Below are 14,614 nucleotides of genomic sequence, written 5' to 3' on the forward strand. Positions count from 1 at the left end.
TTTAAATTGCATGCTAGGTAGAACCATCAGGAAGAAAAATATAAAAAAAAATCCTTGATCATCGAAAACAATGAAGAAAATATAATTGTTAATTTCTCGACAACCTTGAATCATATCCCCGGGGGACGGCATGGAATAAGCACACTATTAAAATGCTCCGTTTTATTATTTATTTTCCGCAAACAGTAATTGTTGCTGTGTCCAAAATATGCATGCTACAATTTACAAGCTGTCGATGATTAACTTCAATATTAGGGTCAATATAGCCTCCTATTGAACGGAGGGCAGGTTTAATTTAACGCCGTGTCATACTGGCCCCCATAAGTCGGTGCTACCAATCATATCTTCAAAAGGGGGCAAATAGGAAGGCAGCGTAGGAGCAAAACGCATGTGTTGTTCTCTATTAGGAGGATATTGACGTGATATTACTGAATTGAATAAGGTTGCCTCTTAACAGTTAGATGAGTTGAGAAGGGTAATTGTTTTTCAAGTGCTCTATATTGATATTCACAGGAACAAATTGTGGATATAGGATTCATAAATTGTTTCTTGTGTAAATACGTTGAAGCCCCAGGCAGCTGAATAATGACTTTCTTCCTTTGTAACTGACCCAAGATATTTGGAAAAACGTGATTGTCTGCTATTAAGAGTCCATGGAGTTTCAATTCATCGTTTTTACAAAATTCCACCAAATTCTCTTTTTATTTTAATGTATAATTCAGGAAACCTATCATGAGCCTCATGCATCTTTCTCCATAGTTTGTAATGAAGGATTGTCCACTTTTGTAGCAAACTGTGGGTTTCTTAGCATCTGGAGTAAATAATGAAGCAAAAGTTGTATGTCATATTGATTAAAAATCTTCTACCGTTTTGTGTCTCCAGCTCCTGTGCAAGCATATGTGTCTTCGTAGGTGCAGACTACAAACAGAGCTGATACCGAAATCATCGTGGGAGGGGCAGTGGGGTATCTATAGTGCAGTGTTCCCCAAGTCCGGTCCTTAAGAGCCACCAACAGGTCACGTTTTGAGGATTTCCTTAGTATTGCACAGGTCATTGAATGCTTGCTTGTCCAGGTGATGCAATTATCACCTGTGCAATACTAAGGAAATCCTCAAAACATGACCTGTTGGTGGCTCTTGAGAACCGGACTTGGGGAACACTGCTATAGTGTGATTATCTCCAGTGCAAAATTTGGACGTGGACTCCCACCCTCATGTTGGTCAGATGTATGGAGCCTTGTAGCCTTCTTGATCCTATAAAGACATATGTGTTCGCCTCCCATGTAATAATGTCACGTGTCCTGGCTCTTTCGTGTAATAATCTAACCCATCCTGGCCCCTTCCAGTAATAATACCCTCCATCCTGGTACAATGCCCTCATCCTGTGCCCTTTCTGTTCTTCTAAAGCACATTTTAAAAAGACGATTATTCTCACCTTTCCTAGCTCACACAATGTGCAGCATCCTTCTTTATAGCTTGTGCAGAAGCCGGCAGCTGACTCCTGCTTGACGATATGGGCAGCGCATGTGCGCCACTCAACACTGGTAAGTCAATGTCTTTTGCCAGTCTCTGATTGAATGATGGTATTAATGGCAGTGCACGGAGTCGGAGTGTCTCTGCGTCGAGATACCCTTCAGCTCAATGTGCGTCTGAGGCCATACAGTGATGAGCAAACGGGTAACAATGTTTTGAACTTTTGACTTTCAGGCTCCATATCTCACCATCCACTAAAACTTGCAATGTGAGACTACCATCATTTTATTGACAATCATCTTGGATCTCATACATAAATTTGACTTGCAACTATTTAACATATGATTAGCTATGCAGATTCTTGTCATGTCACTGCATTGTTACTGTTTTGTTCCTGGTGGTGGAAAAATCTTTTCTTCCTGAATACTATAAATTACAACCGGATCTCACATTCACTAATAGCTCAGTGTATTATTAGTTGATTCCCAAGTGAAAAGTCATTTTTTTGGAATTGAGGAGCAGCCGGGAAGAAGATTTCACCAAGTAAAGAGAAAAAGAATCATCCAGCTCATCGATAGCGGTCTCTTGGCCAAGAAAATTGCCAAAATGCATCATGTGAGTGCCAAGACAATTAGAATAATACTAAATGAATTTAGTCCATCCATTCAAAAGCCAAAAGGTGAATGTCAAGGCAAAATATCGGAGTCAACAAGTTGGCTAATCCCAATTGAGAAATTGAAGGAAATGTCAAGTTCAGTGGAGGAAGCCTGATGATAAGGGGTTGTTTCTCAGGAAAAAGGCACTGGATACTTGACCAGGATCGATTGTGGTCTCAATGCTGAGCTATATGTGACTATCCTACAAGATGAGTTACACTGAGTGCACTCAAGTACTATAGGCATGAAAAGGATGATGTAGTGTTCGAACAGGCCAAGAACAAAAAGAATATGTTGAAATTGGCTAATAAATGGTTCAATGACAATGAAATACAAGTGCTGGAATGATCCCCAAAGTCCACAGACCTCAACCCAAGCAAACACTTGTGTGTAGAATTGAAGAAAAACCTGTATGCATACCTAGGTGAGTCAACCAGTATGCACCAACTTTGGGAACATGTAGAAGAGACCTGAGATCAAATTTGGTCAACAAATGTTTGAATCTGATTGAGGGCATGACCAGAAGGATTCAGGTAGCGTTGAAAGACAAAGATGGGTTTACAAGATGCTAACAAAATAATAAGAATTACAATTTAGATTTTAAGGAGCAAAACAGTAACGATTCAGTGACATGGCAAGAATCTGCATAACTAATCATATGCTAAATAGTTGCAAGTTAAATTTAAGTATGAGATAGCCAAGAAGATCATCTGTAAAATTATGGAAGTCTCAAGTTCAAAGCAAAAGAGGATATTGAGATACAGAGCCTGAAAGTTAAAAGTTCAAAACATTGTTACCATTTTGCTCTTCACTGTGCATCTACGTGAAATTGGCATCTTCGGGCCTTCCTCCCACACTGGCCCAGTTGCAGTTGCACCCTCTGCAACTGCAAACGTTACGCCTGTAGGGCGGGGAAAATTTTAATTTAGGTTTGCTTTTGGTTGTACTACTTTTGTTTGCACCAGATTTATGAAAGCATCACATGATGTTTCATAAATTTGCTGCACCTTTAATTATAACACCTTATTTTCTATTTTTTAGTTGTTCCCCCAACCGGAGTGACTTACCAAGATTTTGTGCATCTTTTTAATTCATAAATTTGGCTTAAGCTTTATCTGCATGGCTAACTATCCCAAATTGTGAGGCAAAATGCATGATGTCAAATTGGTGCTGAATGTGTGGATACTTTCTTTCTATACTTTAATCTTTCCATTCACCTTCCACTTAATACATTGGAAAGTTAATGCAAATTAGTGAAAAGATATAAGGAAGTATAACTGAACTGTAAGTTCAGACTACACAGAGATTATTTGTAGTCTGTAGATGTTGTATGTGGAATTTCCTGAAGAAGAGGTCGCACTGACCTTGAAACGCGTTGAATAAACCACCTTTTAAATTTATTATCCTTGGAACTTCATCATTAAGGCAGCGCGGATTTAACCCACACCTCCTGTACAGTTTATATTGTCATACGGCCGTTGATCGGCTTGTGGATCTGCAGCAGCCAAAATCGCTACATGCTTTTCATTCAACAAAATCAGGTGGGGCAATTCTAAGAAAGCTCTCGTGGTTATCTAGAGGATAAGACCCTATTTTGCGCTTTGTGTCTCCATTTTTTTCCTATAGCACCATAAAACACACATAGGTCTAGCTATATACTAAAAATGGTAGAAGTCTTATATGTAAAATTATTTACAAACTTTTTTCTTTTTCTATTGTTGATGCATCATAAAAATAATTTATGTTGCTGGAAGGAAAAGGCAATACGTACTACTAATATAAGCGCAAGTGCCAGTTATTATACCCCTGCACAGTTTTCTACCAGGAGAAGCAAAGGCACTTTATGCTCAGCTCTCTTCGGCTGATCATCCAATTGTGCCGCTGGTCCTTGAATTTATTCCTTTGTCTACTATCTTCTCTTCTGATTCCCAGCCTCCAGGAACCGAAGATGATCACTTGGTCCCACGCTGTTATGTGAAGTGCAACGCATGCCATCGAAAAACTGTTTGTAGGACAAAAGAGCAGCGTGGCCGGGTAAGGAAAGTAAATGGCGAGAATATGCGCTTACATGACAGTGTTGTATGAAGGCACAACACATGTGGACACGTGTAACTGCTGCTGTGGCCCAGTGGCTGGAAGAGAAAAACTTCTTCCAGATGTTTCATGGTAGAGGAGGACGATATGACGTTGAATGGGCTGCACTGCAAAAAATGAGTAGCCTTTTGTTCTCTAAAATGGTTCTTTATTGTATCAGCGTGTTTTGGCACCAGACCAGTGCCTTTCTCAAGGTAAAAATTCAGGTATCATTGACACTAATAGTGTCTTGTGCCACAGTTGTGCCCTCAGTGTGGGGACATGTGAAGGAGCGAAACAAGAAGAAGGTGGTGAGGAACTATTTGAGAAAGGAGTTGGTGGGACACTTATGGAGAGGACTGAGGAGAGGGGAGTAAAATGATTGATTGTTTTTTAACCCTCATGGTACTTCACCATTTTACTGGATTTGCACAAATCAAGCCCCAATTAGAATCTTAAATTTGTAGCAACTGTCAGAATCAAATAGTGACCACCCCTCTATTGATTATCCCAATTAGGACCTCATTGATAGTGCCCATTTTTGGATTCAACTCATCTGTCTCCTATCTTTCCTTCCTTGTTTTTTTTTTGCAGATGTACATCCGCTTGATATCCATACGGATTTTTGCTAAAGTAAAAAAAGTACTCTGCGAAGCAATGTAATTGCAACATCAATGATGGGCTAATATAATGATTAATATTTGCTGTGAATATAGGCAAGTATTATTAACATACAACATAGTTTAATAAGTTTCACCACAATTTCCACCTCTAGTTAAATTGTATTCATTACAGTGTGAAGAGTAATACTCTGACAAGGTCTGTTCGTGACGAAAAAATACTAATAAAGATGTCAATTTTACATCCTGGTTAATGTCTTAATGTCTAATTATATAACTTGAATTATTATATTTATAATCTGAAGTGTCAGCTAATTGGTCATGTAGCACATCAACTTTAAATATTAAAAGTAGATTATGGTAATGGATGGGATTTGCTTTATAAACAGTCGGAAAGTTTACACAGCTTAGTTAATTACGAAGTTAATTCTTGTTTTATACTATAGCTTAAGGTTCAATCTTTATTAGAGTAGATTGAAAATTGTAATTTACACTCGCAAAGGTGCAAGACAGTTAGATATAAAAGCTATAGGTATTATAGAAGTGCAATAAAACATGTAAATTCTGAATTTTATAGAGGTTGTCATTAGATTGGGAGCCCCATTTGGACAGGAACTAGTGTGGGTGATGACCATCACTGTATACTATAGAATATGTTGGGTCTATATAGTGTCATGTAGTGAGGGGTATTGTGCTAGATGGGAGATATATTCCTTACAGCAAGTGCCTCTTGCACTGGTGAACATCAGGGAACGAAGTCAAGCCCTGACCTGGATGCTCATCAAAAATCTAATACCTTTATTAAACCGTTTAAAACAAAGTCTGTGTTTGTCTGCTTTTGCTTTATTTTAAATAGTTTTATAAAAGAGAAATTTTAAAGGTATTAGTGTTTTGGCTAGCACACTTACTTTCCAGTTATGTGATTTGTGGCAAATTTATTTGACACAAATCAAATTTCAGTGGAAGAGTCGTCAAAGCCGTCAAACATGAATTTCTAAAAAGAACATATTGTTTACAATCTATGTGTACTTTGGTTGAGAAGCTATAATTCCTGACAAAACTGTTGGATCACCACTATTGCCAGCCAGGAAGAGATTTATTAACCTAATTATGAGTACACAACTCCTTTGTCAATGAACGGAGCAGTCAGAGGTGTATCTAGAGGGGGGCAGCCTAGGCATGTGATTCGGCAGGGGGATGCAGTCTGGCTTCCTAGTGCAGCAGTCCGAAGTGTCTCCCTGGCTGCAGCATTCTGCCTTCCCTCGGGCTGGGAGTCAGCAGTTCTCTGAGCCAGCTGTAAAGCTGACATCCAGCTCAGAGAAGCTGCTGCATGCCGGCTCCTAGTGATCAGTTGTACTCGCGTCTTTCAGACACAAGTACAATTAAAGCTCTAACTGGAAGGTCAGAGTGATGTCAGCATGTCATGTGATCAAGCTGCTGGCGTCACTCGCAAGCACAGAGAGCATTGTTGGTAAGTGCTCCACATTAGTGGAGCTGAAGACACCGGGGGGGTATTTTCTCTGTGTGTATGGGGGTTACTTGCTGCCTGGGGGTATTTACTGACCCAATAGATAGATACAAAGTATCTTAACACACCACTCAGAAAAAGAAGTAAAAAGATGACAAATTTTATTGAAATACAATTATTACAAATTTCTTTGGAATGCACTACCTAGGTTAATACGATTAATCCCCAATCCCCACAGTTTTAAACGTACCCTAAAAACTCATTTGTTCAGACTGGCCTACCGCCTCAATGTATTAACCTAACGATCCCTGTGTGGCCTATTTAAAAAAAAAAACCTATTGCCTATTTAAAAAATAAATAAATAAATAAAAACAATCAGGTTCCTCGCATCATGTTCTCATTCACTTTATGCAGTTATTATCCCTCTGTGTCTCTACTGCTACATACTTAGGCAGTTAACTGGTTCATGCAGCTTTACATGAACACCTGAGCCTTACACTATGGCCGGTCCGAATAACTAAAGCAATTGTTACCATCCACCTCTCGTGTCTCCCCTTTTCCTCATAGTTTGTAAGCTTGCGAGCAGGGCCCTCATTCCTCCTGGTATCTGTTTTGAACTGTATTTCTGTTATGCTGTAATGTCTATTGTCTGTACAAGTCCCCTGTATAATTTGTAAAGCGCTGCGGAATATGTTGGCGCTATATAAATAAAAATTATTATTATTATTATTATTATTATAAGATTATAAATTAAGAGGAAAGGATTTTTACCCAAGCATAGTGCACAAAATGAGATAGAGGTGATAAGTAAATCCAGGCTCTGGGGTTATGTGAAGAACAATAGCATATTGACATGCATAGAGAACATAGCTAAACTGGCGTTAAAGTGCATAGTGCAAATGCATGAGAAATTAATAGACGCATTGCAGCCAACATATACCCATATAGTACGCCTGTCTTCAATATCAGAGAAGCCCGATGCACGTTTCGCGTACCGCTTTATCAAGGGGGAAAATAATTGTGGGGGTATTTACTGCCTGGGGAGTATTTACTGCTTATGTGGATGCATTTACTATGTGGGCGAGGTACTTACCATGTGAGGGACAGGTGCAGACACAATATGGGGAGCAGGAGAAATTTGAAAACACAATATAAGAGGGAAGGGGTGAGAAAGTGGGCATGTATGGGGTGGGTGCATGCACAGTATGGTGAGTGGAGGTATGGGTGCGGACACAGTATGAGGAGTGAGGGAAAATGTATGAGGACACAGTATGGGGAGCAAGAGTGATGGGATGGGTGCGGACACAGTATGGGGAGTCAGTGGGATGTGTGAGGACGCAGAATGGAAAGAGAGAGGGTAAATGTATGAGGATGGAGGGGGAAATGTGTGAGGAGACTATTGAGGGGAATAATGTGAGAAGACAGCATGGGGAAGAAAAGTTTGAATTGGCACTGAATAGAGACTGAGTAGTGTGGGGAGGTAGCATGGGTGAACAGTGTAAGAGCACAGCATACCAAGGAGGGGGAGTGTGGTGAGGGGGCATAGTATAGAGACTGGACTCTATAGGGGGATACAGTGTGAACAGGGGGCCTAATATGGAAAGGAAGGGGAAGTGTGGAGAGCATGTACCATAAGAGGGACAGTGTGGGGATCACATTTTGTGCAGTGAATATACTGAGGGGCAATTATTTATTCACGGGCTCATCATAGGGCAGATTTCTTTTTTTCAGGAGCACTATGATGATACTGCTATCTTTACGAGCAACATGTGGGGATGTGCTGCAGAAAACTGGAGAAGATGGAAGTCTGCAGAGACGGGATGTAGATGAGAAAAGTCATCATGGCATCTGGACAAGATGAAGGAGGGAAGAAAGAGAACGACTTCAGAGTCAACGTAGTCTATCCGGTATATGGATGCAAATTTTTTTTTGTGATGCTGACTAACTCTTAGATCTTTATTTATGTTAGGATCATTAAAGGAGTTGTCCAAATTTGGGATGAGTCTGCAGTCATTCTATGTGACTGCAGGCTTCTGAAGTCTCACAGTGCGTACTGCACTCTGTTAGGATTCTCTCATACCAGTGATTCACATAGTTGTGGTTACATGCAGACTAGACATGCGCGACCTCACTCAATGAAAATTAATTGAGTGAGGCTGGACACAACTAGTCGAAATGTGGTCAGAAATATAAAACTTGCATACTTGTGCAAGGGAGACTCCTAAAAGTGTGCAGTGCATGCGCTGTGAGAATTCACAAGCTTGCAGCCACCTATAGTGACTGAAGACTTTAATCTCAACCCTAGAGTAGCCATTTAATTATTAAATGAAGCCCTGTAGCCAATACTAACAGCGTGCAATATACACAATGTCAGAATTCAGCTCTTCTTGCTGGTTCCAGCAGTCATTACATGGCCAATACACTCATGCGATTTTCATTCTTATGGTCACATGACAACAAGTTTTTCTTCCTGCTTCTCTCAGTTTTTCACTAAACATTGAACTAGGGTGAGCAGCTCGTTGGCATGTGACTAAATGTAAAAATTGCATATGTGCTTGGGGGAGAGGGGGGGAGTTTCCAAACTGAATTCTTGCCCTGGGTGCCAGAAAGCCTAGATACACCTCTGGGAGCAGTAATGTGGCCACTTCTCAATTCTAACAAGGCATTTCAAAATCCCTTTTTCGAAATGGTTGAGGATTGCATTTGGGGTCCTTTGGATAGGTAGTAAGTAGTTAAAATTGGAAATTTTTAAGGACTGCTTTTCAAGCCACTTCATTTGAACCAGACACAGCCATTGGTTGAGTATTTTGCTATGGCTGAAAGAAGCTAAAGAGGATAACTAGCCCGAACTGGTGCTGTAGTTCCTATTGTCAAAACACAAACAAGTATCTCAAAGGTGATTTGCAAATCATCTTTAAAATTGTCTTTCTTAGTATTGCAGATAAAACCTTACTATGGCATGAATCTTCTGAATTTTTTCACATTTTGAAACGTAATTGTCTATATAAAATAATTTCAAAAGTGTATTTCTTACCTTGTCACAACATTCTTCACTTGCTCTGTTTATTAAAATTCTTGGACTGAATTGGCATGGTTGAAGAATGATATTATATCCTAGCTCTATATGAAATAAACTCTGGAAGCTGAAAAGTAATGTTCTTGAAGATCTTAAAAGACGTGTAGAAGAGTAAGTTGCAATCAAACAATGAAACTTGACACTTCTGAAAAAAACAATGATAAAGCATGTATGAGACCATACTGCCCTCGGCATTGCAGACTTAACCAACAATTACAGGACTGATTTCTGCCATCAATTGTGTGGTGTACTGAGGTGTCCAAAAGGCTTGACAAGCTCAGATACATTTTCATGCTTAAAATATTGACGCTGAACTATATACCAAAAAATGAACATAATGATAACGATAGTAATAATAAGTGTATCAAAATATGTTATTTTTTTACTCCCACCTATCATATTGGTGTCTTATCAATTTGCAAAGGGGACTTTGGAGTAATGAGTAGTAATAATTATGTAAAAAACTTACTACTGCTTCCTCACTGCCATTTAGACAAATTTCAAGCTGAGACACAAACTAACACCAGACTCTTCCCACACACAGACAATACTGAGGCAATTCAGCTACGGTACCTTAAATAGGATGTTCAAAACCCTCAAGGTGGAGTTATGGGAACAGCCAGTCCCACCCAGCTCCTCTGACTGCTATTAAAACCCGGACCTAAAAATTTGGACCCATTAAAAACCCTCTCAGCCCTATCTGTGCTGCAGAATGCTTTTTCGTGCTCCACATCACTGAGGCTAACTAGCTGCCACCTTAATATATATATGTGTGTGTATATATATACACACACACACACAGTGGCTTGCAAAGCTATTCACCCCTTGGCTATTTACCTGTTTTGTTATATTATAATCTGCATTTAAATATTTTTGCAATCCCATTTTTGTGTAATGCATCAGTACTAAATAGTCTAAGTTGGTGAACTGAGAAAAATCTAGGCATCAATTAAATTTAAGGGAGCAAATAACTAAAAATTGGCATGTGCATATGTATTCATCACTTTTTTGATGAAGCCCCTAAAAATTTGAGATGCAAGTAATTTCCTTCATGAATCACATGTTTAGTGAAAGGAAGTCAACCTGTGTGCAATCTAAGTGTCACATGGTCTGTCAGCATATACACACCTTTTTTGAAAGGCCATAGAGGCTGCAACACCACTAAGCAAACACCATGAAGACCAAGGAGATCGACAAACAAGTCAGGAATAAAGTTGTTAAGATGTACAAGTCAAGGTTGATCCACGTAATTAATGGGGTGCTCACAGTTAATATAGGTGCTCTGGAGAAATATAAGTAGTCTATAACGATGAACTCCGGCACTCAAAGATCAAGTTCATATAATTTATTTAATACGAGAACAATAGTTTTCCATAACAGAGATATTCCATAATCAGCAAGCTTCATACGATGCCATAAAAAATGTGGACATAAGGATTTTTGTTTCACAGACAATTGATACAAAGTTTCGGCTATATGCCTTTTTCAAGTTAAGTCTGTGTTCTGAAACATACAAAAAGAAAATACATTATAACAGCTGATATGGTAAAAGGAAAAGAAAAAGAAAGAAAAAAGAAAAAGTAGACCATCCAGGTCAAGAATATAGGAAACACCAAACGGAGCCAATAATGGCTAATAAAGGCTATCACCAAAAGGAATAGGAGATCAACACCCAGGAAAAGGAAAACCGCTCTGGGATATAGTATACATACATGTAAGGGAAGTCACTGCAGACAAATGCTATACTCATATGGAGATAGCTCAAATAGAAAGAAATCCCCCTGCAAAAAATATACATATATGTATATACATAAAAAACATGATCGCCACCTAAATTAAAGAAAATGACCTACAGATCTCAGTCTAAGCTATGAAACAAACTACCTGAGGATAACAATCCGACGGCACAGCTTGCGGAGCTGTGAGGCAGCAGGAGCCAAATAGAGTCCAGGACGTGGGGATCACCGTGATCCGAAACGGGAATGAAGAGAAGGACAAAGAGCGCCCTTTTTATCATGATCGCGCCGGTGTGAGATACTTCCGGGTGCAGATTTCAGGAAAAATTAGAAAATGCGCACGCGCGAGTATGGTGCCAGTATAAACGAAAGTGCGCATGCGTCCAAACCTCAAGAAGAAAACCCATTATACTCCAGCGTGTACATGCGTAAGCTGTGATTCACAGAAAAAGATGACTAAGTAAAGGTGCGCAAGTGTCCAAGGAGATCCGGGGACTAAGTTTATCGGCTCTCAGCTCCTGCATACTGCGGAATAAAAGAAAAAAGAATCAATAAGTGGGTAAAAGAGAAACTAACCTATAATGAGCAACAGGGGAAAGGGAAAAAAAGGGGAGAAAGGAGAAAAGAAGGAAAATAACAGGGAAATGAGCACACGAATACGAGTATACATGACAGATAACAATATGACCCTACTGCCGGAATCTAAAGGAACAGTAACCTGAAGATAAGACCATAGGTTATAGATGTAGTACCCTAATAAAAATGAAGTACCCTAATAAATAATCAGGGGATGATCAGGAGATAGTCAATGTGAAAACTCGTACTCCCTGTTCAGACCCAAGGGAGAGAGAGTCTGCAGGGAGTATATCCAGAACGACTCACGTTCTTTTAATCTCTTAATACGGTCACCTCCTCTTCTCATAATGGGTACATGATCGATGATTTGATATCTCAGTTGATGTTTACATTCCAAGAAGTGAGCAGGGATAGGGAGTAAGGTACGACCACAGCGTATTGTGGATTTATGCTGGGAAATGCGGTCTCGGATATGTTGGGTAGTCTCACCAACATATCCGAGACCGCAGGGGCATTTAATAAGGTAGACGACATATGTAGAGTCGCTAGTATAATGGCCTTGTATTGGAAATTTCCTTCCTGATCGAGGATGTGTAAAAAAGTCGCCTTTGGTGATATTAGAGCATTGAAGGCAGCTTAAGCATGGGAAGGTACCATTCCGTGGAGTAGAGAGAAATTGTTGTTTCAGTTCTCTGGAGGGACCCACATCAGCCCGTACCAAATGATTCCTAAGATTCTGTGTTCTTTTATAACACATGATTGGTTTGTTGAGAAATTCAGGAACCTGGGGATATGCCCTCTGTAAGACATTCCAATGTTTCAAAATGCAGCGACTAATCTCAAAATTAAAAGGATAAAAGGTATTAACAAAGGCCAACCGTTGTAATTTGGGACGTCGGAACCCAGGTTGTGCTTCAAAGTTCGTAGAACCCAAGATTTTATTGGGATAACCCCTATTTCTAAATTTGTTGTCCATCTCCCAATGGCGTCTAGCTCAAGTTTCCGGATCTGAGACAATTCGGTTTATCCGGTCGTGTTGAGATTTGGGTAAGGCCTTCTTAATATGAGAAGGATGACTGCTGGTATATAAAAGCAAACTATTTCGGTCTGTGGTCTTAACATATAAATCTGACTCCAACATGCCATCAGGCATAATAGTTATAGTAGTGTCCAGAAAATTAACTGAATGCTGATCAGAATGAATAGTAAATGACAAACCCGAGATAAATGAATTAAGGTCACTATGGAAGAGGAGGAGATCTTCACTATTGCCAGTCCAAACAAAGAAAATATCATCGATAAAATGTTTCCAATAAACGATATGTGCTGAAAACAAAAAATGAGGGTACACGAATGATGTCTCAAAATAATCCATAAATATATTAGCATATGGGGGTGCAACATTTGACCCCATAGCGGTCCCCTTAATTTGAAAGAAAAACTGGTCCTCAAAAAGAAAAATTTTTTTGTCAAAATTTATGTGAGAAGGTCCCTTGTTGTGAATTATGTTGTCGGGCTCCCTCCTGTGGTCATGAATGGTACTTCGGCTGGTTCTGTCCATGGACTTCCTCTGGTGGGTGTTTCTGAGTTTCCTTCCACAGGTGACGAGGTTAATTCGTTAGCTGGCTGCTCTATTTAACTCCACTTAGATCTTTGCTCCATGCCACCTGTCAATGTTCCAGTATTGGTCTAGTTCACTCCTGGATCGTTCTTGTGACCTGTCTTCCCAGCAGAAGCTAAGTTCCAGCTTGTATTTCTTTGGTTTGCTATTTTTCTGTCCAGCTTGCTATTTTTATTGTTGTCTTGCTTGCTGGAAGCTCTGGGACACAGAGGGAGCGCCTCCGCACCGTGAGTCGGTGCGGAGGGTCTTTTTGCGCCCTCTGCGTGGTCTTTTTGTAGGTTTTTGTGCTGACCGCAAAGTAACCTTTCCTATGCTCGGTCTGTTCAGTAAGTCGGGCCTCACTTTGCTAAATCTATTTCATCTCTGTGTTTGTATTTTCATCTTTACTCACAGTCATTATATGTGGGGGGCTGCCTTTTCCTTTGGGGAATTTCTCTGAGGCAAAGTAGGCTTTATTTTTCTATCTTCAGGGCTAGCTAGTTCCTTAGGCTGTGCCGAGTTGCATAGGGAGCGTTAGGCGCAATCCACGGCTATTTCTAGTGTGTTTGATAGGATTAGGGATTGCGGTCAGCAGAGTTCCCACGTCCCAGAGCTCGTCCTTTATTATCAGTAACTATCAGGTTATTCCGTGTGCTCTTAACCACCAGGTCCATTATTGTCCTGACCACCAGGTCATAACAGTCCCTGCAGAAAGCCAGTTGGTTGTTAGAGAAATTAGTATTTTGCATAAGAAATAAATTGACAGCTTCCAACCCCATCTGATGTTCTATACTAGTATAAAGACTATTAACATCCATAGTCATCAAAGTGCATCCTTTAGGAAGGACCCCCAAGTCTTTCAATGATGTAAGAAAATGAGTAGTATCTCTTAGGTAGGACTGTGTAAGAGGAACAAGAGGCGATAGGATCTTATCCATTGTAATCGCCAGAGGAGACAAAAGAGAATTGGTAGAAGCCACAATTGGACGACCCGGTGGTCTGGCTAAGTCCTTATGCACTTTGGGAAGAGTATAAAATACTGGAAGGACGGGGTGCTGACAATTCAAAAATTCCACTAGTTTCTGATCAATGATACCTAATTGAAAGTAATGGCTAGTTAAGTGTTTGATTTCTCTCGCTATGTCAAAAGAGGGGTTACTAGAGATAGGTAAGTATGTATTAGTGTCTCTCAGCTGGGATCGTATTTCATCCATATAGCATGATCTATCTAGTACCACTATTGCACCCCCTTTATCCGCGGGCTTAATGATTAATTCTTTCCTGGCCTTCAATGACTGTAGGGACCTGAATTCTTCAATCGACAGGTTGTGTTTGAT

The sequence above is a fragment of the Ranitomeya imitator genome, chromosome 2 (assembly GCF_032444005.1).
Source record: "Ranitomeya imitator isolate aRanImi1 chromosome 2, aRanImi1.pri, whole genome shotgun sequence".
Taxonomy (NCBI): Eukaryota; Metazoa; Chordata; class Amphibia; order Anura; family Dendrobatidae; genus Ranitomeya; species Ranitomeya imitator.